Source organism: Amblyomma mixtum, chromosome 1 (genome assembly GCF_055824585.1).
Source record: "Amblyomma mixtum isolate Tamu chromosome 1, ASM5582458v1, whole genome shotgun sequence".
NCBI lineage: Eukaryota > Metazoa > Arthropoda > Arachnida > Ixodida > Ixodidae > Amblyomma > Amblyomma mixtum.
The window spans coordinates 203,400,122-203,423,873 of NC_143012.1; the positions used below are offsets into that span (position 1 = coordinate 203,400,122).

The 23,752-nt window shown below is 45.4% G+C and overlaps 2 non-coding genes across 2 annotated transcripts; both read left to right on the plus strand.

Annotated features, from left to right (window-relative positions):
* The first annotated feature begins 14,226 nt into the window (after nt 1–14,226).
* Nucleotides 14,227–14,299, plus strand: TRNAA-AGC (transfer RNA alanine (anticodon AGC)). Its single transcript has one exon. It is a non-coding gene; the product is annotated as a tRNA-Ala (tRNA).
* A 5,322-nt stretch (nt 14,300–19,621) lies between these two features.
* TRNAA-AGC (transfer RNA alanine (anticodon AGC)) lies at nt 19,622–19,694 on the plus strand. The gene has a single exon. It is a non-coding gene; the product is annotated as a tRNA-Ala (tRNA).
* Nucleotides 19,695–23,752: the final 4,058 nt, after the last annotated feature.

The window sequence follows — 23,752 nt, forward strand, 5'->3', positions numbered from 1 at the left end:
TAGAATTTACTTGGAGATCCCCCTCGCTCGGCTTGGGCTTCCTCTATCTATTCCGATTCTCCTATCCTTCGGGGCAAGCGCCAAGGGATATGCCCTGAAACCAGTGTGCGATTCAATTCACGATTATATAATTTCATCTTGTAGATTCCTCTTCTAGAATGTGAATTCACACCTTTTCCTTCTCCGTATTTTTTGTTTTGTACAAATTCTAGCTCTGCGTCCCAAAATTTTAAATATACTCCATTCCCTGTACAAGAGTGCGTTTGTATCTGTGCACCCTGGCCAATCCCCCGCCGTGGCTATGTGCCATTCAGCCTGAGGACATCATCAATATCATCATCATCAGCGCGGGAGTGTGTTGCAGTTTAACACGATGCGTGATTGGCTGCTGCGATAGCATAGTGTTTTCGTGCCGTGGCCAGCGAGGCTGATCTGTTCAGGTCACCGGGAGTTCGAAACCACTCGCGAAAATATTCATTTTATGTCTGCACCCTCAAAGTCAGGGACGCCACAAGATTCTTGGTTGAGTTTGACCCCGTGAAGTAATGCTTTCGCACCAAAAGCCACAAGCACATTGAAGAGTGCAGCTGTCTTACAATCAACATAATCACAGATTCGTGTTCAAGTACACTGGCAGGCCTTCGAATATCCGTGGGACGGCGGTGGGCTTGAGTTCCGGCTTCTCGCGTTGCAGCGACACTGCTTCTCCGCTGATCGCAAACTCGTGAGACCGAATCAAACCCGCGGGGAAAAATGCCTCTCTCAGACACGTACATGCTTGGATTCGAAGCTAAATCCACCGCTTTCCTGTCGGGGTATCGCCCGCTCATATTTTACGCTGCTCGGCGTCGCTCGGCAGACAGAACAGCGAAGCCTTTTCCTGCGTACCTCCGTGGCCGGAGCGGCAAACCGTCACGCAGCAAGTATTCGGCATCGCAGGCTTGCGCGTCTCGTACACTGTACTCGTTTTGTGGACGAAGGCAAAGTCAGCAGACAGAATAATTCCTGCCACGCCGCCTGCGTCCCATTCCGCCCGTAGACTCACAGACGTAGAGACGCTCGCTTGCTCGCGTCGTTGCCCCCACATACCCCTACATAGGTAGAGACACAGGAAAATTTTAGAATACCGCAAAGGTGCTAGTTCTGCTGGCAACAACAGCCGGCAGGCGCCATTTTCCTTCAAGGCCGCCTCACCAGCGCCGTCGGAATAGCAACTGACCGCCGCCGTCAACTTGGAACTAGTTTTAAGTTAAGCTAAACTGGAAGATTTCGTAATTATTGTTCAGAACAGTACCAGCAGTTATCGTGTGGTGAGCGGAAAGTGAGAAGGTGTGCTGGTGAAGCAGTGAAAATTGCAAGGCGCCTACACTCACACGTCTTCGTTTCGATCTCCTCGTCTTCTACCTGGAATGGTGTTTGCAAGTGACTGGCTGTGAAAAGCAAAAAAAGCCGCGTGGCCTGCCGGTAAACAGTAGGGGCGAGGATAAGGTGCCTTCCGTGGAGTGTTTGGTTTCGAAGTGCAAAGATGCTTGAAACTGCACTCGATTTCAATTTCTTTTTAACATCGACCCTGGGCTTCTCAAAATCACTCACCACGAAATGTTTCTGCCTTCATGAACAAAAATAAGTAGAAGGCATTAATGGAAAAGGCATCGCTAATACTTGGTGTCCATAATTTTTAAAGGAAGTGATGTGTTTGCAAAGGATTCATAGTCGCGAACTCAAAACAAATCTAGTTGGCCAGATATCATGGTCAAAAACGGCATCAACCACTCTTTAACATGTCTGCTCGGAACTGCAGGAACAGTTAACTAAAATAAATAATATTTAAAATGTGTCGCTTCCGGTCGTTGAACCCTGATGAACCTATAAACACACAAAATGTGCAGGTAAATTTCAGGTATATCCACATTCACAATAAAATACCTGCAATGAAGAAGAACGGTCGCACACTCGAGTGCCCATGCAACCACGCGCGTGCATACTGTATGTATTTTTGCATAACTGAATACAGAGGGATCTGTTGCCGGCTGGCTACATAGTTCTCTTAATTTGTGCGTTTCGCAAAATACCGCAAGCAAAAAGGACGCGGCCTGTTCCCGCACGCGTGTGGCATACTGCGTTAAAGTGTAAACATCTGTTTCAGTTATGTGCACCATGCGCATGTTGCATATTTCCCGCCCTTATTTTGCGGCTAAACAAACAGAACATGTATCATATACGTGAACCAGCTTACCTCGCGCAAGCGGGTGTTCTTTGATGTCACAAAATTTTCCCGCCCATTTAACACCGTTGCCGATCAATTTTTCCTTCAGGAATGCAGAAAAACGGTTTTCCTGACTCACACCTGTTGCTGAACACAAAGGCACAGCAGCCAGGCATGACGCCTTGGACTTTCTCGCATTTACGCGTCCACGAGCAGACTGAAAAAAACAGGAACTCCAGCAGAAGGCATGTATTTCGCCCGCTCGCTTGAAAGGAATATGGCAGCGTGAAGTCACGTGACCCGCATCACCAATCGGTGCGCCGGCGGCATGTGGAAAAGGAATGGTATACTCTAAAAATATTCCAGTGTTCTTAGGGCCGCCTCGTGGAATGCGCGGTCAACATATGAAGCTCTCCCATCATGTACGCAACCTTTTCAAGGAGCTCTGGGAGGCGTCTGCCTCGTACAGAAATTATGGCTGCACTGTTCATTTTGCGATATGACCATATTTCATAGATAAGGTCCGGTACAGCTGGGACAGTACGTTCAACACGCTCCTCAGATCGTCTGCTGGCTCATCGAAGACCATTGATACCTCATCTCGGGTAGATTCTCCTTGACTCCACCCTTCCTGCAGTAATATTTCTATTTTGAACATTAATGCAAGAAACATTATTAACGAATTTCCAGGCTTCCTTTCGCTAATCTCTTGTTACTCTCCGCATGTTATCGGTGTCACAGAGAAAGGGCTAAATAACGGTGTTCAAGATTCAGAGGTTCCTGATTCAGATCCCTGATTCATCCTGATTCAGATTCAGGATGGTTTCAAGCTGGTTAGAGTAGGCAGAAGATTTGGCAGAGGTGGTGGCGTGGACCTTTTTTTTTCAGTTCATCGGTTTTCTGTGCCTTCAGTCCCACCAGATATCGAATCATTGTGGTGTAAAGTTTACTTAGACAACTCATCTTTAATAATATGGGTTGTTTACTGTCCTCCTGGATCTTGAATTGACCAATTAAACACCCTAAGTAGGTTACTACATGATTACATACTTCTTCAAACTTTATTTGTATGGAAGATTTTAGCGCACCTGGCGTCGACTGGTCATCTGTGACAGTAAGCGGACATGAAGTGTATGTTGGAAGGGAGCTGGTACACTATTGTCTTGTGGCTCAAGCCAAGTAGTTAGAAAATGCACTCAGCAGGCGGCAATGTTAGACTTATTCTTACCCCAACTCTTGTAAACAACGGTTATGAGTGCGACGTGACTGGGGGGGGAGGGGTGAATTCGATCACAAAGCTGGGTTATTTTCAGTTCCATGCACCGTTGCTAAATATTGTTTTGTCTACTGCACGTTTCCTGATTTCAACCGCGCAGATGGTCAGCAGTAACTGAGATACTGTGCGATTTCTTTGACGAGTTTGAGCAAATAAGTTCCACTAGTGACGTCAATACTTCAACAACTTTGAAAATTTTGTCAAAATGAACATCACTCGTTTCATGCCTTTTAAAAAAGGAAAATTAACACTGTCATTCCCTTACTACAGGCTTGTTGCATTTATCACGCCGTGTCCCTAAATTACACCGATAAAAGCGTTCTGGCGACCCTGCTATGATCAGTTGGTTTATTAGCGCCAAAAAGGAGCTTCGCATGAAAATGAACGCCGCAAAAGATTTTTATTATTAGGTTACTCTGCCCAAATTAATGAAAACTAATCCCCGTTAATACTCGAAGTCTATTCTACCCCCTTGCTCCACTTCGGATACATTGATAATTAACGATGTCGCGGTTCCTGAGCCGCAAATAATTGCTTCTGCTTTTAATAACTATTTCCTTTCGGTTTTTACTGCAGACAATTTGGTAATTCCAGCTTTTGATTCTGAATCGCATTTTTCAATTGGGGATGTGTCAGTGTCCACTGAAGGTGTGCTCAATATGATACTAAAATTAGGTACCAGAAAATTGTGTGATCCTGACGACATCCTTTCAGCATTTCTCGTTTCTCTGCTCTCCTTGGTCCAGCAGATATCTTAGTTATCTTTAAGAAATCTCTAACAACCGCCACCTCTCCTTCCTCGTGGAAACTTGCTAAGACTCTCTAGTATTGAAATATGGTGACATGTGATTGTTATCCGACTACAGGACAATTTCCTTAACGGCGCATTCATGTAAAGTACTCGAGCACGTCGTCTTCAAACATATCATGCAATTTTGTAAAACTAATAATATACAAAGTGGTTTTCAGCATGGCTTTCTTCGTGGCTTCTGTACTCTAGCACAACTGACCGAAATTGTACATGACATCAGCAATTCTCTCGATATAGGTGACCAGGTCGATGTTATTTGCATAGATTTCGCAAAGGCCTTCGATACAGTTTCACACTCTAAACTAATGCTCAGGCTGTCTGCTATAGTAAAAAAAACTCCTCCTTGGTGAACTGGATGTCGGACTTTCTTTCCCAGCGCTCCCAGTACATACACTTCAATTCTCTACTAAGTAATCTTCAGCTAATGCTTCATCTGGGGTCCCGCCAAGGTTCTGTACTAGGTCCTCTTCTGTTCTTTCTGTGCACTAATGTTTCTGTACAATTAAATCACCAGCTGATGATGTTGTCCTTAACAATTAATTCGTTGATTTCTGCAACTGGTGCAAGGCGTGGCAAATGAATATTAACTTTTCGAAGACCGTCTGTATGTCATTTTAACGACGTTCGTGCCCTTCCTACTTCACATTCTCATATAATAGTCACCTTACACAGAGTGTATGGATACAAATATATCAGTCTTCTCCTAACGCATTCCAAACTTCAATTCCAAACTGCAGTGGTATGAAGGAAAAGGCTGTACTTAAAGAAGTTAGTTCAGGTATAAAAGGGCGAATCGGCGAAAAGGCGAAGGGCGAAAGGGCGAATGTCAGTCTTCTGCTAACGCATGACATGTGCCGCTGCGGTGGCTCAGTGGTTATGGTGCTCGGCTGCTGACACGGAAGACCCGGGTTCGATCCCGGCCGCGGTGGTTGAATTTCTTTGGAGGAGAAATTCAAGAGGCCCGTGTGCTGTGCGATGTCAGTGCACGTTAAAGAACCCCAGGTGGTCGAAATTTCCGGAGCCCTTCACTACGGCGTCTCTCATAGCCTTAGTCGCTTTGGGACGTTAAACCCCATAAACCAAACCTAAACCAGCATGACATGTCATGGTCAAACCACATTGACGTCATCTGCAACAAGGCCCTTAAGAGACTAGGATACTTACACCGCACCTTGCGCACTGCCCCTCAAGTAACCAAGCTTTTAACATATACAACACCCATTCGCCCCATACTCAAATATGCTTGTGTAGTTTGGGACCCCTGTAAGCAATGTGAGATCAGCCAACTGGAATCTGCGCAAAAGATGGCCGTGCGCTTTCTTAACAGGAGAGTTGACATAGATTTTTCGCCGTCCACTTTTCTTCCCCAACTAGGCCTCGCTACTCTTGCCGCACGTCGTCGCCTTGAATGCCTCAAATTCATGTATACTTTAATCAATTCACCTCGTTTGTCTCTGCTAGATAATTATCTGACGTTTTCAAAACCTTCATCTACAAGGATCCACCATGTCCTAAGTAATTTGCCCTTTTATACCTGAACTAACTTCTTTAAGTACAGCTTTTTCCTTCATACCACTGAAGTTTGGAATTCCTTGGCAGACACCATCCGCTCGTTATCATTAGTAGAATTCCTACAAGCCTGTTCTTTATGTTGAATGATTGTTCTGTTTATTTCCTTGTATTGCTCTTTGTACTGTTGTTTCTTTGTATTCTTCCCCACTCCTGCAGCAGCCTCGCTAGAGGCTGCAGTATGTGTAAATAAAATAAAAATAACAATATTGCAGGTTCAATACTGCACACAATATCAGATGGGACCGGCCAAGTAGCTCTTGCTCAGATTTACCTTGCCAAGGAACTGGATAACATTCGTCACGATTTCTTGCTTGCGGTCTTAGAGCATGCTCAGGAGCATAAGACTCTGCTATAAGGAGTTCTATTCAAGGCTAACTGTTAACCATAAGCTGACCGAAACTGTACCACTGATATTACCTCCATAGTCAATAAGTCAATAAGTTTATTTTCCAGTTTCAACCTGTTGGTCAAGGCCGTCCATTAATATCACCTTTGTCGTAAGCCCTATATCTTGAACGCCATTTGCCTCAGTATTATTAGCAGGTCAACTATCCGTGGTTTCTCCCTGGCACAATGTGAAATTAAGATTTTAGCCTACGCTGACGACGTCGCCCTCTTTTGTTCTGAGAAAAGGAGTACTTGAGGCAGTACATTCGACTGAACAGTTTTGTGAGGATCCTAATTTAGACAAACACAAGGAGTTTTGGTTGGGTCATTGGGGTGTGACGCCAAGTCATTGTGGTGGCATAAGCTGAGACTGTGGCGCCCTTCCGTACCTACGGGTTCCTCTGCATCAAATTAGCGACAGTAGAGCCTACTGAGATTCACAGATAAGTCCATGAGGCGACAAATCCAGGCTTGGACGGGTAGGGAACTGTCACTGCTTGCTCGGTCTCAAGTCTGCAACATTTTTTATTTGCAAAACTTGCCTACATGCTGCAGGTTCTGCACTGTGCGAGGAAGAAACTGCAGGACATGAACAGAATATTCGCTACCTTGGTATGGCGCTCCCAATGGGACCCCATGCGTCGTGGCGACCTATTTCTTTCTCTGGAGTATGGTAGAAGAGGTCTTGTTCACTTAATCGTGCATCAGCTTGTTTGTGGTTTTCGTTTTTAAAATCGGCAAACCACCCTTTTTCAGTACCTGTGCTTATTAGGCGTGCTAGTGCTCACTTGCCATTCCTATTCGCATCGAATGCACACACTCGTGAGGGGGTCTTGATGAGAATTCCTTAAGGAAGTTTGTGACACCGGCAATTTCTTCACTGTGCGCTTTTCATTAGACTGCCTGTATACCCTCTCAAGAAGGCAGATGACTCAGGTACTTAAAGATTGTTTCCTGTAACCTTGTATCGGCAACCTTTTCCGGAGTTCCTTGACACCAGTGTTTTAAAACGAGTTAAGTGATTGTGCATTTCTTCTGCTGCAAAATAACTCCTTTTTAAATGCATATATCGACGCTGCCTGTCAAGCAATGTATTGATGCTAAGCAGATGTTTGTGCCATGTACGTTGAATTTCCACCTTGCGCCAGAGACCATTGATCATTGTATTATTCTGTGGAATGATGACACGTTTTTCTGGGGCATATTACAGCGAACACTTAAGAATGGCATTGAAATCAGGCATACAGTATTCGTTTTTTGCCTGTGGAGAAAAACTGTGTTCTGCCATGTGATCTATTTATTTTGATGGGACTATTTAGTCTCTGGTAGAACCGGATGATGGGCTGCCACGACAAATCACCGCTGTCATCGAAATCTTTCTTTCGTGAGAAGTGCGCTTTGGTGCGGGGAGTATATGCTGTCCTGGAAGAGCCGCCTAGCTGCATGGCCCCCCTATCTAGACGCATGTGTGTCCCTTCCAGACATTTTATGCTTGGGAAGGTGGGGACGTGGAGGGGTATGGTGGGCTCATATTGCACAGCCTGGTGTTTTGTGGCATAAGCGCACTCAGATTTTCCTTTTTGGCACTATTTTCATGTAATAAAGAAAAAAACTGCAGCGATAGCATATTGTATTCGCGTAGTGGCCAGAGAAACTGATCTGTTCCCTCCGCCACTGGTTCGAAAGCAAATTGCGGCAATAATTACTTTATTTTTGCATATGTTGCTGCTATGCTAGGCTTTGCCAATGTGACCTTCAAGGTGAAGCTTCATGAAGATGCGAACGGCTTGAACGCGGAGCGCTTTTGGAGGAAGGTCGCTCCGAATCAACATCTCACTCCACGAGCCGGTGAGCGCTCGCCTCTATATGAAATTATGCATTGACAATATTAGTTTTTCATCAAAATGAGCGGTTGGATTGAGGAATTATTCAGCAGTTCATCTAATGCACTGCAGTCTCCAGCTAATTTTTCTTTTTTTGCAGAAAAACGCTATAGTCCTCGCGGCGTTGGGTTTTGGGTAGCGTGGTAGTGCTTCAGGGGAATCAAACAGCTGCTTTGTAAATAATAATAATAATAATAATAATAATAATAATAATTCTTTATTGCGCCAAATATTTAAAAAAATGTACAGAAATCCGGCCTGCCAAAGCCTCATAGGGCTTGAGCGGCAGAGCCCGACAGGCAGCGGAACCGCGCAGACATACACACAGGCAAAAAAAAAACACATTCAAAATAACGGACATCAAATTAGTATGACGGTGAGAACAAAATAGACACAAGACTCATGTTACATGAAGGAAAAAAAAAATCCTCATCAGATTAAATCGCAAGGAAGAAAAACCAAAGTGGCATAAAAATACATCAGATCAGTGCAATAAATACAGCAGTAACCAATGACAGCACAAGATTTACTTGACAGGTGGTAAAGCACATGCATGATGTCGTAAACCCTCTAATTAATGTATCGCAGCATCTTTTTTATTTTGTATTTAGTTTTTGCCCGGCGAACACTTGGAGGTAACCTGTTAAAGTGAAAGGGAACGTAATAATCTCTTAAACGCCTTCCATATCTTGTAGACCGTCGGGGAATACAAAAAGGTTCCTTCGGTCGAAGAGACCGTGTGGGAACATACGGAATCTTATAGTCACTAAGCCAAAAATGTTTTAGGACGATCGTTTCCATCAAAAGGCGATCAAAATCAGGTAGAGAAAATACCTTAAAGAGATCAGAATTGGAGGGAAGGCCTAAATCATAGCCGATATTTTTTAATAAAGATCGTAGGAGAGAATTAATCCTGCACTTCCAGCGAACTGCACAGTGACCATAAATCGTTATGCCATAGCGCAGTATGCTATAACCAAGGGCGTTTACGATAACTTTGCGTATTGAAAGCGGCATGTAGTACCTGATGTTGTAAAGCACACAGGAGACGGTTCGGAGCTTTTTACAAACGTGGGACAAGTGATCATTCCATGAAAGAGCACTGTCAAAGTATAATCCTAGGTATTTCACTGTATTTGTATAGCTCAAGGGTATACATTGACATTGGGAACAATCAGATCCGTGCAAGAAAAGGTGATGGTCTAAATCTACCTTCTTCATCGGGCTGTGAAAGCATATAAGCTGAGTCTTAGAGCTGTTAACTTTAATTAGGTTGTTTGGGAACCAGTCCATAGAAATTATTGCTGCAGCTTGAAGAGAAGAAATTGAGTCAGAGTAGTTCGGTGACTGGGTTACAAGTACAGTATCGTCAGCGTACTGGTACAGGCCTACAGGAACAAAGTTTGAAAGGTCATTCACGTAGACGTTAAATAACAGGGGACTAATTATAGAACCTTGCGGGACGCCAGCTTTAATTAACAAAGAAGCGCTCTTTGCCCGGTCAATGGAGATATATTGCGTTCTCTGCAGTAAAAAATTTTCCAAAAGCGAAAGAAACGCTCCACGGAAGCCTAACTTGGACAGTTTACACAATAACACACTGTGACACACGCTGTCAAAAGCCTTGCTGACATCCAGAAACAGTGCACACACCACTTGGTTACGTTCAAAAGATCGATTTAACATGTCAGAAAAATCCTCCAAAAGCATTTCCGTCCCTTTACCTTGTACAAAACCATATTGACACGGTGACAGGATTTTGTGCTTATCTAAAAAACTTGTCATTGTAAACAGCAGATGTTTTTCTAATATTTGAGTCAAACAGGGCAAGACTGAAATAGGACGATAATTCTCATACCTATTACGTGCACCACCTTTGTGAATTGGGGTAACTATAGCCGCTTTCATGTTCATCGGGATCATGCCGCTTGAGATAATGCTGTTGAACAGCGACAGCAACACGCCTTTAAGTATGTCGAACAAGGTTCGCAAATCATCAACTGAAATGCCATCTATTCCCACAGATCTATTGCGTTTAAGACCAAAAATAATTGAACAGAGGTCATCCTCACTTAGCAAAGGTAGGTGTGCAGATTCAACTGTGCTGTTCTTCAGAGTACAAAATAAGGGATTCTGTTGCGCACTGCCCGAAACTTGCGAGAAGAACCTGTTGAATTCATTAGCTATTTTTTCTTCATCAGTGCCGAAATACGACACAAAATCTTTGCCATCATTGCCACGCCTTTTGACACCTCGTAGATTGTTAATCAAAGACCACGTTTTTCTAGTATCAGAGCCTGCATTCTTGAACCTGTTACGAAAATGTACTCTTTTAGCCTGACGAATCATTGCGTTTACTTTATTTCTTGCAACCTTAAACTTGGACCGTAGCAGGATAGATGCAGGTGCCCTTTTCGACTGGGCCCAGAGCAAATCTTTTTCTTTTATAGCTGATAGTATATTTAAGGTCATCCATGAGTTTTCTTTATTGCGCTGCCTGATTTCAACCACGCGAGTAGCCGCTTTCTTAAACTCTTGTAATAGCTCAACAAGCTTATCATAAATGTCTTTCGGGGGCACGTTTTCCAAGAACACTTCCCAATCGTATTCCGATGCCAGTCGGTAAAAGATTTTGGGATCGCAGATGGAAATTTCTTTTTTACCGCTATCTGCTCTTGGAGGGTTCGATTTCCGGGCTAAAGAACAACAGACAAAGTAGTGGTCTGACAGCTTTGCTTCGACGATAGCAGATTGTAGGGCACAATTCGGAGCTCTTATATTTATGTGGTCGATGCAAGAGACGACAAGTTGCCCTGACAGAAATTCTTCTCGCGTAGCTTTCTGGATAGTTGGTTGCAGTCCCCATTTTGATAACAGATCAAGATAATCGTAGACCAGAGCCCTAGAAGGGCGAAAGGTATCTATGTTAACATCGCCTATAACACAGATATAATCTTCATGCGAGTGGGCTGAGAGGGCGTTGTCAAGTTCGGCCAAAAAGAGCCTGCCATTGAAGCAGGGGGGGGTCGGTATACTGAAAAGAGTATCAGAGAGAGAGCTGGCGTGCTCAAACGCAATGCTACTACTTCTGCTTGCTGGAAGTCAGAATTTAGCTCTGTGACAGTCCAACTGTCTCTCACAAAAACTGCGACGCCACCCCCTTTTCTAGCAGGTCGGGTACAGGAAATTGCTTGGTAACCTGGTATTGCATACTGATTGAAAATATCGGCTGAAATATTGATTTCCGTCAGTACAAATACGTCAAATGTAGAACGAGAAGGTGAAGTTAGTGCCATGAATTCATCCCAGTGCTTTCGGATACTGCGGATATTAACGTGCGTCGCGCAAAAAGCAGGTTGTGCGTCACTTGTGAAAAATTTTGTTACTTCGGAAAATGTTGTACATGCAAGGAATTCGAGATCACCCATGCTCAGCAGATCTTATCCAGGTCAGACATCTTCTCAATGCGGATAACAGTCTTGACTTCTTCTGATTTCTTGGCCAGAACTTTGCCGTTACGTGTCCAAACAAATTTGTACTGCTTTTCTTTTCCCTTAGACCTGGCCAATCGGAAAAGCTCCTTGTTTGTCCGTGTCAAATTTTCGTTGAAATACAGCCGAGGGTGAGACTCATCCGTATGTAAATCGCGAAGCTTTTCCCGTAGAGCAAGCCATACTTCTTTAGACGCCACGTCACGCATCTGAACAAGGATAGGGGGAGACGAACTGTCCTTTTTCGGCAGTCTGTGTATTGAAGCGACTGTATTCGCTTCAAATTCTGGAAACTCTAGTGTCTGAGCTAGATCGCCCATGAAAGAAACCAAATTCTCATTAGGGTTGGTTGGGAGGCCATGTATTTCAAAGTTGCATCGCCTGCTGTACTGTTCAAGATCATTAACTGCGCACCTTGATTGATCCAGCAGCTCAGCTTGAGCGACAACAGTCTCAGAAAGTGATTCCACTCGGGCATGTAGCTGGGTTAACTCAGCTTGGTTCGCTTCTAGGGTAGACATGACAGAGTCATATTTATTAGAAAGGAACTCAATTGACGTTTGGATTTCAGTGACGGTTTCAGCCATCTTTTCACCTGTTGCCTTTAATTGGAGCAGTTCCTCCACTTTAGTTATGAGAGCTTCAACCGTTACTCTCAGTTGGTCAAGTTTGCTGTTAACTGCAGAGAATTCATGACCAGAAGAAACGTCACTATCATCCGAGTCTGAGTGATTGCTTGCACTGGATTCGCATGATGGGCATGTCCAGGTTTCACGCTTAGCAGTCGACATTTTTGAAAAAGCATTTTTCGTGATAGCAGAACAGCTCTTTCCAAAGTGGTAGCTACTTTTGCAACGAGAACAAGTCAAACACTTTCCGTCCACGGGTTTGGAACAAGCAGAGCATGTAACAGGCATTTTTGCAGTCAGCGGCGAAAAAAATATACAATATATCCAGTTTCAGCAATTGGCAAATCAAACTCACCTGCCAAGAGCGAGAAGCAGGGTTAGACAAAGAAGCGGATTGCCGCTGACTGCGATGATGCCTGGGTATTGACGGTTTATATAGCTGTTGGCAGACACCACGTGATCCTCCACCCGGCTTCTTGCATCCGGGTACTTTGGGCTTGTCGGCTGCACGTGGATGATAACCGACCAGGTGGACGCATGCGCAACGGGACAGTCCTAGTGGCAGCGTCCGAGATCCGAGATGGCAGCGTCCGAAATTGCCTACAAAGCCACTGATTTTGCTGCGACTGATAAGTGACAGAAAACGCATCTCTGCAATTTTTACCCCGTCTCAAAACCGAGAAGCTGAAACTGCTATTTGATGAGCGACATAGTGGACGGCTGCAAACTGATTTCGAACATGTTGAGCTCCTTAACTTGTACTGAAAGCTCAGTACACTGCATTTTTTTCGTATTGGTGCATAGAGGAAATGCGGGTAACAACAGAGATAATAGCGATTATTTTTATGAAGAAAGGTTTAGGTTTCAGCCAGGCACGTAGCCAGCAAGTTTTTCCCGGAAAGGCCCAAGGTAACTTCTTCTAGCTTTGGGGGGGGGGGGGGGGGGGGGGGGGGGGGGGGAGTTGAACTTGATTTCGGGAGGGGGGAGCGGGCCCGACATACGAGAAGCCCCTTGGGTACGAGCGTGGTTTCAGCTTAGGGCATGAGAAACGTACAGTTGCCTTTTCGAAGATAGAAATACAGTGCAGATATTGCCGTGAGTATGAACAGCTTCTGAGAAGAGAGAGAGGTTTTTTTTTAGGAGCAAGGAAGAGAGGTGTGCCTTAGCGATAAGCAGCCGGCCTCTTACTCTGTAATTCAGTAGGGAAGAGAAGAAAGAGGGTTATGATGGGTGACAATGTGGATAGAAGAGAGATGGCTTATATATAACCACGTCGGCAGGGCGCCAAATTACAACCTCAGGTCGAGGCCCTTTGAACCGCAAAAAAACGAAGCAGCTCCTGCTTTGCTTGGAGTGCTTGCAAGTCCCCGGCCAAGCGCTTATTAGAATGCCCTCCCATAGAGACCCGCTCTAGAAACGTGTCAAGGAAGCTGACGACGCCTGTATTTCGCTCGCCCATACAAGACAAACCGCGGCTACATAGTAGGCAGTCTCAGTGACCTGACGCGAAGAGCTTTCCCGAGACCTTCAATTAACTTCCGCTGAAAACACCCGATGAAAACATTTGGATCATAAATAGCTGGCCGTAACGTGTAGAGCGGGCCCTACTTTTCAGGAAGCGCCACCACACAAAGCAGTGTCCGCTTCATACACATTTCGAATCAAGATGCTATTCGCAAAGGCCTGTTTATGACAAAATGGGCGTAAGCTGCCAACGGTCTCGAGTATCTTGAAACCTGCCTTACGTCTGATAGTTGAGCGGAAGAGACTGGTGGCACAGCGCATCTTCAGATTCGTCGTAAAGGCAGCGGGGCATGTGGTTGGTAGGAGCGAGGTTTACTACCGTCCGCTGCGATCCGTTGCTCAACGTTAAATGGGTTCTGCTCCCAACCCGATCCTATCTGGGTCACCGGCGAGAGCGACGCGACAAGGCAGTTAGAAGAACTTCCGACTGCGATTTGTACTGCGTCGGGGGGTGTAGCTCAGATGGTAGAGCGCTCGCTTAGCATGCGAGAGGTACTTGGATCGATACCCAGCACCTCCACAATATATTTTTTTTTCTTTACCTCAGTTTTCACAATTATTGGGGGGAGTCTGCAGTCAAGCGGCTCTTGGACTACCGAAACCGGCTGAAGAGGTCTCTTAGCCTCAATTTTTTCATTTACAAAACCGGATGCCTTTTTCGATCATGTTATGTAGAGCTCGTATTGTCTGCGGTTTCGTCTGGTGTCATGTTTTTGCGTTAAATTCTCTGGAGTCGAACATTGCATCGGCTGTTGATCTATACGGAAACAGATCGGTAAGATGGACTGGAAATTGCTGCTAAAGCTGCTGCATAAAGGCGAAATGATGGAAACCAAGAGTATTTTTAAGCCACTCAGTCCAAAACTCCACGCAGCCGAACCGTTTGTAGGGCACCTGACTGCGACGATGCTTCAGAATAAGCCATCGGAGCACCTGTGACTATTGTCTGGTCACAAGCATCTCAAAAGCACTGTTTGCCACAATGCTTTCTTGCTGCGGAGGTCATTTGAACACAAAAAATTTAGTGCGTATACGGTCACCAACACCGACCAAGATCTTGCCACTGTCCGTACTTTCACCGCACGATCTTGCGCCGTTTCCTAGCAACTCGAGCTACAACCACGAGTTACACGAGTTTACACGAGTTACTTTTGTGAACTCGGACAAATTCGGAGGAGCGTCGCGCCATCTGCTCGAGAAGTTGCTCGGAAAGAGCAACAAGGGTCGCACAGGTTGCTGTGACAGGAACAGCCATCTATCTGCCATTGCAGTCGCGCATTGCTTAGCCGCTGTGCCACTGGGCTGGTAGTGGTATGAGGACTTGTCGCCATCTATGAATGTGAAGTAGAGAATGAACAATTCTGCATATGTGGGCATTAACGCACTAAACATATCTCGTCATACCCTTAAGCTGGAGCTTAAGCGTCCCCTCGAATTGAACAATGGACACCTGGATTCGCACGTCTACTCGGGTTAACTGCGTTAAACCCCTACCAATTCTTTATAGTGCCCATTCCTCACTTAACCTGAATCACACATCCTTGATAAAATCGATACGGACACTCTCATCAGCACTGCCCGTCTCTGCCCGTGCCGCCTCCCTTCCGTTCAGAGCCCTCATGCTGCCTTTCCCTATAAGCCAATTTGGAACTTTGTGTTTTTCCTGCGCCGACGCGTATTCTCCTGCAATACCGCCATTTTCTTCATCACTTCACACCTTGCTGGCGTACATTTTTGGGTCGCCAAAATTGAATGATCCACTGGCGCAAATCCGGCAAGCCAGCGGCTTGCTCGGCTCTCGATGTTACGCGAAGAGTAAAGCCACTTTCTAAATCTGTGATAACCTAGCCCATGTGTGCTCTGCCGCGCGCCGGGCTGCGCATTGCCACACAAGCTTAACTGAAGCAGCGTATGCATTACATGCATGCTCTCGACTAGCAGAAATGAGGGCCTATAACGGCGTCGCAGTAGTTGTCTCAATTTACAAAAAAAAAATAGAAACTGCATTTTATGCGCGTAATCACTAATTATCGCGGTTAGCTCAGTTGGCAGAGCGACTGCTCCGCTGAAGCTGTGGCCCCGGATTCAAACCCTGGACCACGAAGACTTTTTCTTTAACTACGAACTTTCTATGGAAGCTGTCTAGTTTTCATTTTCATGGCTGCGATTGGGTGGATGCCAATGAATAATTTGCTACCTTATTACAAATGTACTCCACTTTCTGGGATTCCCTCAAATCTATGACGAATTATCAGGCTGCTTCTTACATTCTATCTTAAGCATGGTACCTGCATGCCGTCAGCCTCGTCACTAAACTGCGCACCGCAGAAGCATCTTAACGACTACCGCTTTCTGTTGTAAGTAGCAAACATGACATTAGTGAACACAGTGCATGGTGACAGGAGAAGCGCGCTATAACACATACTCTTAAGTGAAGATGAGCGAAGCCAACAGCCAGAGAAACCAAGGGGCACGGGGATTTTTTTTATTAATTTATTTATTTTGTGGTGTTGATCGATTTAGAATATTACTGAATATGTTATCGCTTAAAGCTAATTGATTAGAAAAGCAGAAGAAAAAACAACCACATGCCGCCGGTGGGATCCGAACCCACGACCTCCGAATTACGCGTCAGGAATTCAGGAATTCAGGCAGACTGGGAACTATTTGAACCGAGGGAGGCTTCAGAATGCATGTTAACTTGCGGGGCTGCGTAGGAAAAAGTGATAATGAAGCAGGAGGCAAACCTGAAGGCCCTCCTCGGTGCCAGACGATAATAGAAGCATGATGTTGATGGTGAAATCCGGGGCTGTATTACGACAACGCAACTATTTTCCGCGACCGCGCTGTTTGTGAGTTCTTAAGACCTGTGGTTTTGCAGCGTTAATTTACCAGTGTAGTTTTACACTAGCACCGTCCTTACGAATCCTCTATTGCTACAATTTCTCCAAATACTATTTCGTGCCAGAGAAAAAAAAAAGGGGGGGGGGGCGGGGGGGGGGGGGAAGAGCAGTTTCTCCGAGAACGCAATTTTCTGATTTGCATTGCTGGGAAAAGATAACGAGGAAAGAAATAGGAAGGTATGACTGCTGACGCTGCGCACTAAAAAATACATGGTCTACAAAATCTCACTAAAAATACATGGTCTACAAAATGCCAGGAGGCATCATACTGAAAGAGTATGGACGTTTTATTTTTACTGCTCGGTTGAGCATTCCATTCCTCTTTTTTTTTCTCGCCATATTATCTTAAACATTGTGTTTTTATGTACAATGACTGTTAGCCATATCGGTTTTTCATTCTAGTTTTCTTTAATTTACCGTTTTTGTTTACTCATCTTTCTGATATGAAAATGTGGTTATGGGTTTTTTTTCATGATTTCTGTGCACTATTCTTACGGATGAATGTGTTTATGAATTCTCTGTAAAAATTGTTCACTGCTCTGGGTGCAAGAGTGAAAAGCGGGTGACGCTTCTTCAGGCAACCTTGTTTGCCTTTTTTCGCCTCCTCGGCAACCAAGTGTTGTTTGAAATGAACTTTTGAATTTTGAAGACACCTTTAATTCCCGGTGAACCACGCTGACAGCGTATGGTGAAAAATTCGGTCGCTTTGACGGGAAAGAACTGGAATTGAAATCATGAGTCTCTGCGAGGGCTCACTGAGCGGTGATCTCTGTAAAAATCACTCTTGAAGTTTTTTTTTAAAGGACACTGGCCTTATGGATCAGTGGTATAGACACCAACAATTAAATCAGTGACTCAGGCGGAGCAGTTGCCGACAAGCGGCTGCAAGGCTAATCGGACCTTCACATTAAACCATCGCCACTGGCAGGTGGGCCTCGATGTCTTTGCGTGCACTATAAACGCCGAAACACCCTGCCTTGTTCAGCAAAGGTCGCAGTAGCGGGGGTGTACTAATGTCCAATGCGACAACAGTGGACACAGCATTTGGGCACACCTGGGATGTTTTCTCATAGCGGGAGTGTAAAAATATCTGCGAAAATGCGGCAGCGATGCGGGATTGAACCTGGGATAACTTTTGGTAGGTGTGTGCGACAACAAGCCATTTGAGCTGTTAGGTCAAGTATGTGGGGATGAAAAAAACTTTGCTGCATTGTTTCAGTAATGAAACCTCATCAGATATGGTAGCAGATTACTGACGGATATCGCGCCCGATGGCAGGTCGCCTGCTACAGTGACAGATGCCAGCGCTCTTAATGCTGCGCGACGTGCTCCAAGATTTCTTCTTTAGTCAACAGGTTCTTCCAACGCAGAGGTCTGAGTGAGGAAGCATGTTACTGTGAGCTTCAGACGGATGCAAATTATGCCTGCATTGACCGCCGAAAAGAATTCATCCGTGACAAAAAGGAGCCCCCTGTTTTTCTTTTTCTGCCACCTAAACAAAAAGCTAACGATCCAGACAAAATTACAACTTAAGAATTTTTATACCTCTGCTCTGTCTTGTATAGTCAAACATCAAAAAAGCTGATTTCGTTTACTGTTTTGACAGGTCAACGGAGCAATATAAGACGCCGCGGACCATGGCCTATTCTCATCAACTGCTAAGTTATATCCTACTGTACTGTACTTGGTGTCACACGGTGCTCATAGACAACGGCACGCAAGGTGGCCGCCGTCGTTCCTCTACACTCTACGCGTGCGTGCCTTTTGGGCGGAATGGAGATGGAGATAGTGTAAATTCCTAGATTTGTGTGCGACGTGGATGAGTGTGTGAGAAAAATTATATTTCAAGATTACTTCCACATATGTCAGAAATGAATCCGTTTCTTGCTGCCAAAGACACGCCAGTCAGCTATAAAAAGCTAAACAACAGAATGTGCAGTAGTCCTCAGTGCTCCTTGACGGAATCCCTGAAAAGCATATTATTGCCCTCAACTGACACTCGGCAGCGACAGAAGTTAATGAAGCGGCAGAGAAAGGTTATTGTTCTGTTACTGCAGAAGTTGGTTGCGATCATGCCTTTCTGGTTTGGTTTATGGGGGTTTAGCGTCCCGAAGCAACTCAGGCTATGATGGACGCCGTAGTGAAGGGCTCCGGAAATTTCGACCACCTGGGGTTCTTTAACGTGCACTGACATCGCACAGCACACGGGCCTCCAGAATTTTGCCTCCACCTAAGTTCGACCGCCGCGGCCGGCGAACCCGCGTCTTTCGGGTCAGCAGCCGAGCACCGTAACCGCTGAGCCACCGCGGCGGGGTAGATGCGTTTCTGTTACACTGTTACACTCCCGTCTACGCTTTTTGTTCTCTACGCTTAGCCGCACACATGTTCTTCTAGTTTCTAATGTTAGAGCAATAGGCACGTTACTTTGCTTTCATTAGAGGCATTGGCTCGACAGCTTCAAGAGCGTATTATCTGTTCCCCGAAGCAGCACTACCGTCGGTTCTTACTAGCGGCAATAAGCACGCTACTGAAATTCTGTACTTGAAAAGTCTTGTCATAACGGGCAACCTGAGGGGTGCTTCTCTCTTCAGGAAATGCCACCACGCAAAAGGGACACCTCATATTCGTTTCGAGCTGAGACGCTATTTGCGAAAGCCTGCTTGTGCCAAGACGTGTTCTGGTTCCCGATACGCTTGCCTCTTCAAGAGATTGATGACGCGCGGTACACCTAGCATTCCGGCGTGCAAGGAGCAGGAGCTGTGCGTGTGTGCATGCTTGGACTGGTTAATGGAGGCGAGATTTACAAGCGTCCGCTGCGATCGGTTGCTCAACGTCGAAGCGGCTCTGCTCCCAACCGGATCCCATCTGGGTCATCGGCGAGAGAAACGCGGCAAGACAGTCCGCTCTAAAGAGCTTCTGACAGTAATTCCTAAGATGTAGGGGGTGTAGCTCAGATGGTAGAGCGCTCGCTTAGCATGCGAGAGGTACTGGGATCGATACCCAGCACCTCCACAGTATTTTTTTAACCTCAGATTTCACAATTATTGAGGCGAGTCAGGGGAGTCAGCTGTCAAGGGTTTCTGACTGTAATTCGTATTATGTCGGGGGTGTAGCTCAGATGGTAGAGCGCTCGCTTAGCATGAAGAGGCGTCCACTACGACAGGACGAGGTCGGTTTTTGTTTATTTGCCTGTTGTGTTAATTTAGGAACAGTATGAGCGCTTCAGATTTGGTTGCTTTAGGCGAGCGCATGGGCTTGTGTGGCGCGGAGTTACGAGCGTGGGTGGAGGACGAGCTTCGTAAGGCACGGGAAGAGAGAGCCGCTGAGCGTGAAGCTGCGAATCAGAAACTGGAGTTAGAGGCACGGAATTTGGAGTTAGAGGCACGGAATTTGGAGACGGGGCGTGAAGCTGCGAAGGAACGTTTGGAGTTAGAGGCGCAGAACTTGCAGCTACAAATAAGGCTCAAGGAGGGTGGCGCAAATCCTCCGAGTGACCGTGGAGAGCGTAGCGTAGCACCGGCTAGCTCCATTAACCCGCACAGCCTCATACCACAGTTCAATGAAGCGCGAGATGACCTCGATGCCTACTTAAAGAGGTTTGAGCATGTGGCCACGGGGCAGGGTTGGCCAGGGGAGGGAGTCAAGAAAGGCAAGTTAGCCTTGTCGCGGTCCTCGTCGCGCACTCGCGACGAGAGAAAGAAACAGTGAGCTTTAGTCACTGTTGTTTGTTTCCTGTGTGCACGTTATGGCACTCTGAACGTAAGAGGGCTTGCCTCGAAGCGTAAGCAAGTGCAGATGAACCGACTGTTCGGGGAGTTAGATCTAAATCGCGGCTATTCAAGAAACAAAAGTTGAGGATGAGCAGCAAACAGATAACATGGTGCTTGGTTTTCGGTCACAATTCAATGTTTGTGTGAGCCATGCTGCTGGTTTGCCGGCGGGATGCTGTCGTTTCCTGGGGAAAAACATAGGCATAGTAGAGGAACAAATAATAACTTGTGCAAGGTGGCGGTTTATCGTGTGTGACTTCCCATATGAAACATTCGCGGTGAGGGTTGTTGTCGTGTATGCTCCTACGATACAAAAGGAGCGGCACGCATTTTTTGAACAGTTAGCCTCGTTCCTTGAATGCAATCAAGTGCTCATATTATTGGGAGATTTCAATTGTGTTTTGGACCCTAAAGATCGTTCAAATGTAAAGGATGTAAAAGACCCGAGTGTTGATTTGTTGAAGAGCGTCCTCAACGAGTGCAGCTTGGAGGACGTAATAGGCCTCGCGAATAGTCGGAATAATGTGCGTTTTACGCATTTTCAGGGTAGTAGCCACGCACGACTGGACAGAACATATGTGCCGCCGGAGTTTTCGCCTTCCTGTGAGCAGTATGAAGTGAAGCAAGTGTCATTTAGTGACCACTGCCTAGTTACGGTAACTTTGGGAGGAAGGAAGCAGCGTAAAGCAAAAATGAACTGGGATATGTGGAAACTAAACTCAAGGCTTATAGAAGACGACATATTTTTAAGAAAAGTTAAGGAAAGCATGGATATGTTTAATAATAGTAAAACAGGATGTATTGAATCTTGGGAATGCTTTACACAGGAGGTGAAAATCCATGCCATTGAGCGTTGAACCATAAGAAAATATGAGGGAAAAAAAGAAAGCAATTGCGCGAGCTTTTGGCGAATTTAGGCCACGAAGAGGAAAAAACGCCAGGCATGTTTATGCATGATATAAAAGGCGTCAAAGTTAGGCCAGAAGCTTTAGATGCTCAGAAGTACAGAGGGGCAGCGATGAGAGCACGCACGGGAAAGTGGCTTACTGGTGAAATGCCAACAAAATGCGCGCTCTCAGATGAAAAGCGATACGCGCGGTCGAACGAGATCTCAGTTATCGAATACAAAGGACAAGTCCTCAGTGAACAAAGTGGAATTTCGAGTGCATTCGTGGAACAGTTCTGTGGGCTGTTTGCACGCAAAGCACCACGTGAACAAGGGCTTCGGGAAAACTTTTTACCACTTATGCCAATATCAGGAAATGAGATCATTGAAGAACTAGAGAACGAAATAATATTAAGGAAATGACAGCAATTGATGAATTCAATGCCGGAAAGTTGCTGGGACCTGACGGTTTGAGTGCAACCTTTTATAAGAGCTTTAAATATGACCTTGCCGCTATGCTCTATAAGCTTTTTCAAAGAGTGTTTTGTCGTCGGTAGGCTGCCACCTTCATTTAGCGATGCTCATACGGTCTTAATTCCTAAGGCAGATGACCCTGTCAAGCTGGTAAAAGTAACAAGCTATAGACCGATCACGTTAACAAACGTTGATTATAAAATTCTGATGAAAGTGTTAGCTAAGCGATTGCAATACGTCATAAAGGACATTGTAGGACCTCACCAAACATGTGGAATAAAAACAGGAAGCATATTTAAAAATATTCATGTAGCACGCAGCGTGCTCGAGTGCTGCGATGCTTTAAATAAAAAAGTGGCTACGGTTCAAATTGACTTTGAAAAAGCATTTGATCGGGTGTCTCGTGACATACTCTGTTGTTTCTTGGAACATATTGGTATTGGTTCGGTTGTTCTCAAAGGGGTAAATATGGTTCATGTATGTTGGTCGACACGCCTTATGGTAAAGAAAATATTATCTGAAAGAATTGCTGTCAGGGAATCTGTTCGACAAAGATGTCCACTGTCCCCTCTACATTTTGCAATTTATTTGGAGCCCTTTTGTAGGATTATAACTGCGAGCGAGCACATCCGAGGTTTTAGGTTGGGAGCGTATGAAGTGAGAATACTGGCATATGCAGATGACGTGGCCCTCTTTTGGGAAGAGCACAAAAGTATTGTAGAAGCGTTACAAGTAACCGAAAGGTTTTGCAGGCAAACTGGTAGCGCTTTTAATCTAGATAAATGTCTCGGAGTCTGGCATGGGCAATGGGGCTTATAACCAGAATTGTTCTGCGGGATCCGATGGGCTACAACTCCCGGAGTTTATTTGGGAGTCCCGCTGGACAAATATGGGGAGAATACCAATTACTGGAATGAAAAAGCGGAAGAAATGCGGTACCGGACCAAGGGATGGATGGGCCGTAATCTTTCTATTTTCGCGCGGGCAACTGTATGTAACACCTTTCTTGTGGCAAGGATCATCATGTCTTTACTTCAAGTATCACATTGTGCACGAACCAATATCCAAAGGTTTCATCGGGTTTTTGCGGTTTTCATTTGGGCGTCTAATAGACAATATGCAAAATGCGCAGCGCCATCTCTCGGCGCTCCGAGAACCAAGTCCTCCATGTTGGTACGGTACAGAAAACGAAACCGCTGCCCAGCGTTGGGTTAAAACGGCTGGGCTTTGTTTGAAAAGTAAAATGCCGATGCAGTGTTGCGCTACCCTCTCCACTGTGAAGACACTACGATGCGTGCTAGAAATAGGCGCGTTCCAGCTTTTCTATTTTTTTACTCCGTTCCAACGTTTTGTAACATAAAACGCCACGCGAGGTATCATGTGTCAGCACGCGGATAAGTGCGCAGCTTTCGCTTTCTGCGCCGATTTTTGGCAAATCTCTCGAGGTGATTTGCGTTTAAATTAAGATAGGGCCCGCTGCCTTTGTTGTCTCTGATCAAAATTAGAAGCCGATTTCGTGCATTTATCAACTCTCCGGTCGGGCGTGAATATATATAGACGCATACTTGACAACGTAATAGAGAAGGTAATTTTTCTGAGCGGGCCCATCGCTCGTGCCGTGGCAAAATAAGTTCACTCGAAGAACCATATGCCGATTACTGCTTAGTTGGCTACGTGTTCAGTTAAGTTTTTCCCGTGTTCAATTAGTTTTAGAAGGGCGAGCAAACTCTCTGGACCATACGCATATGTTACGCGCGTTAAGGAGTCTTTGTGAAGCAATACACCCTACGTATAAAAACTGAGGTGCGAATGCTTTATTTCTTGAGGATTCCTATATCCTCGATATCTGCGGCGACGAAAATCTAAATAAAAAGAAGCGAATAATATATATACTTTATTATGAAGGAGGGACGCATTTCTAAGCTAGAAAGTACGTGAAA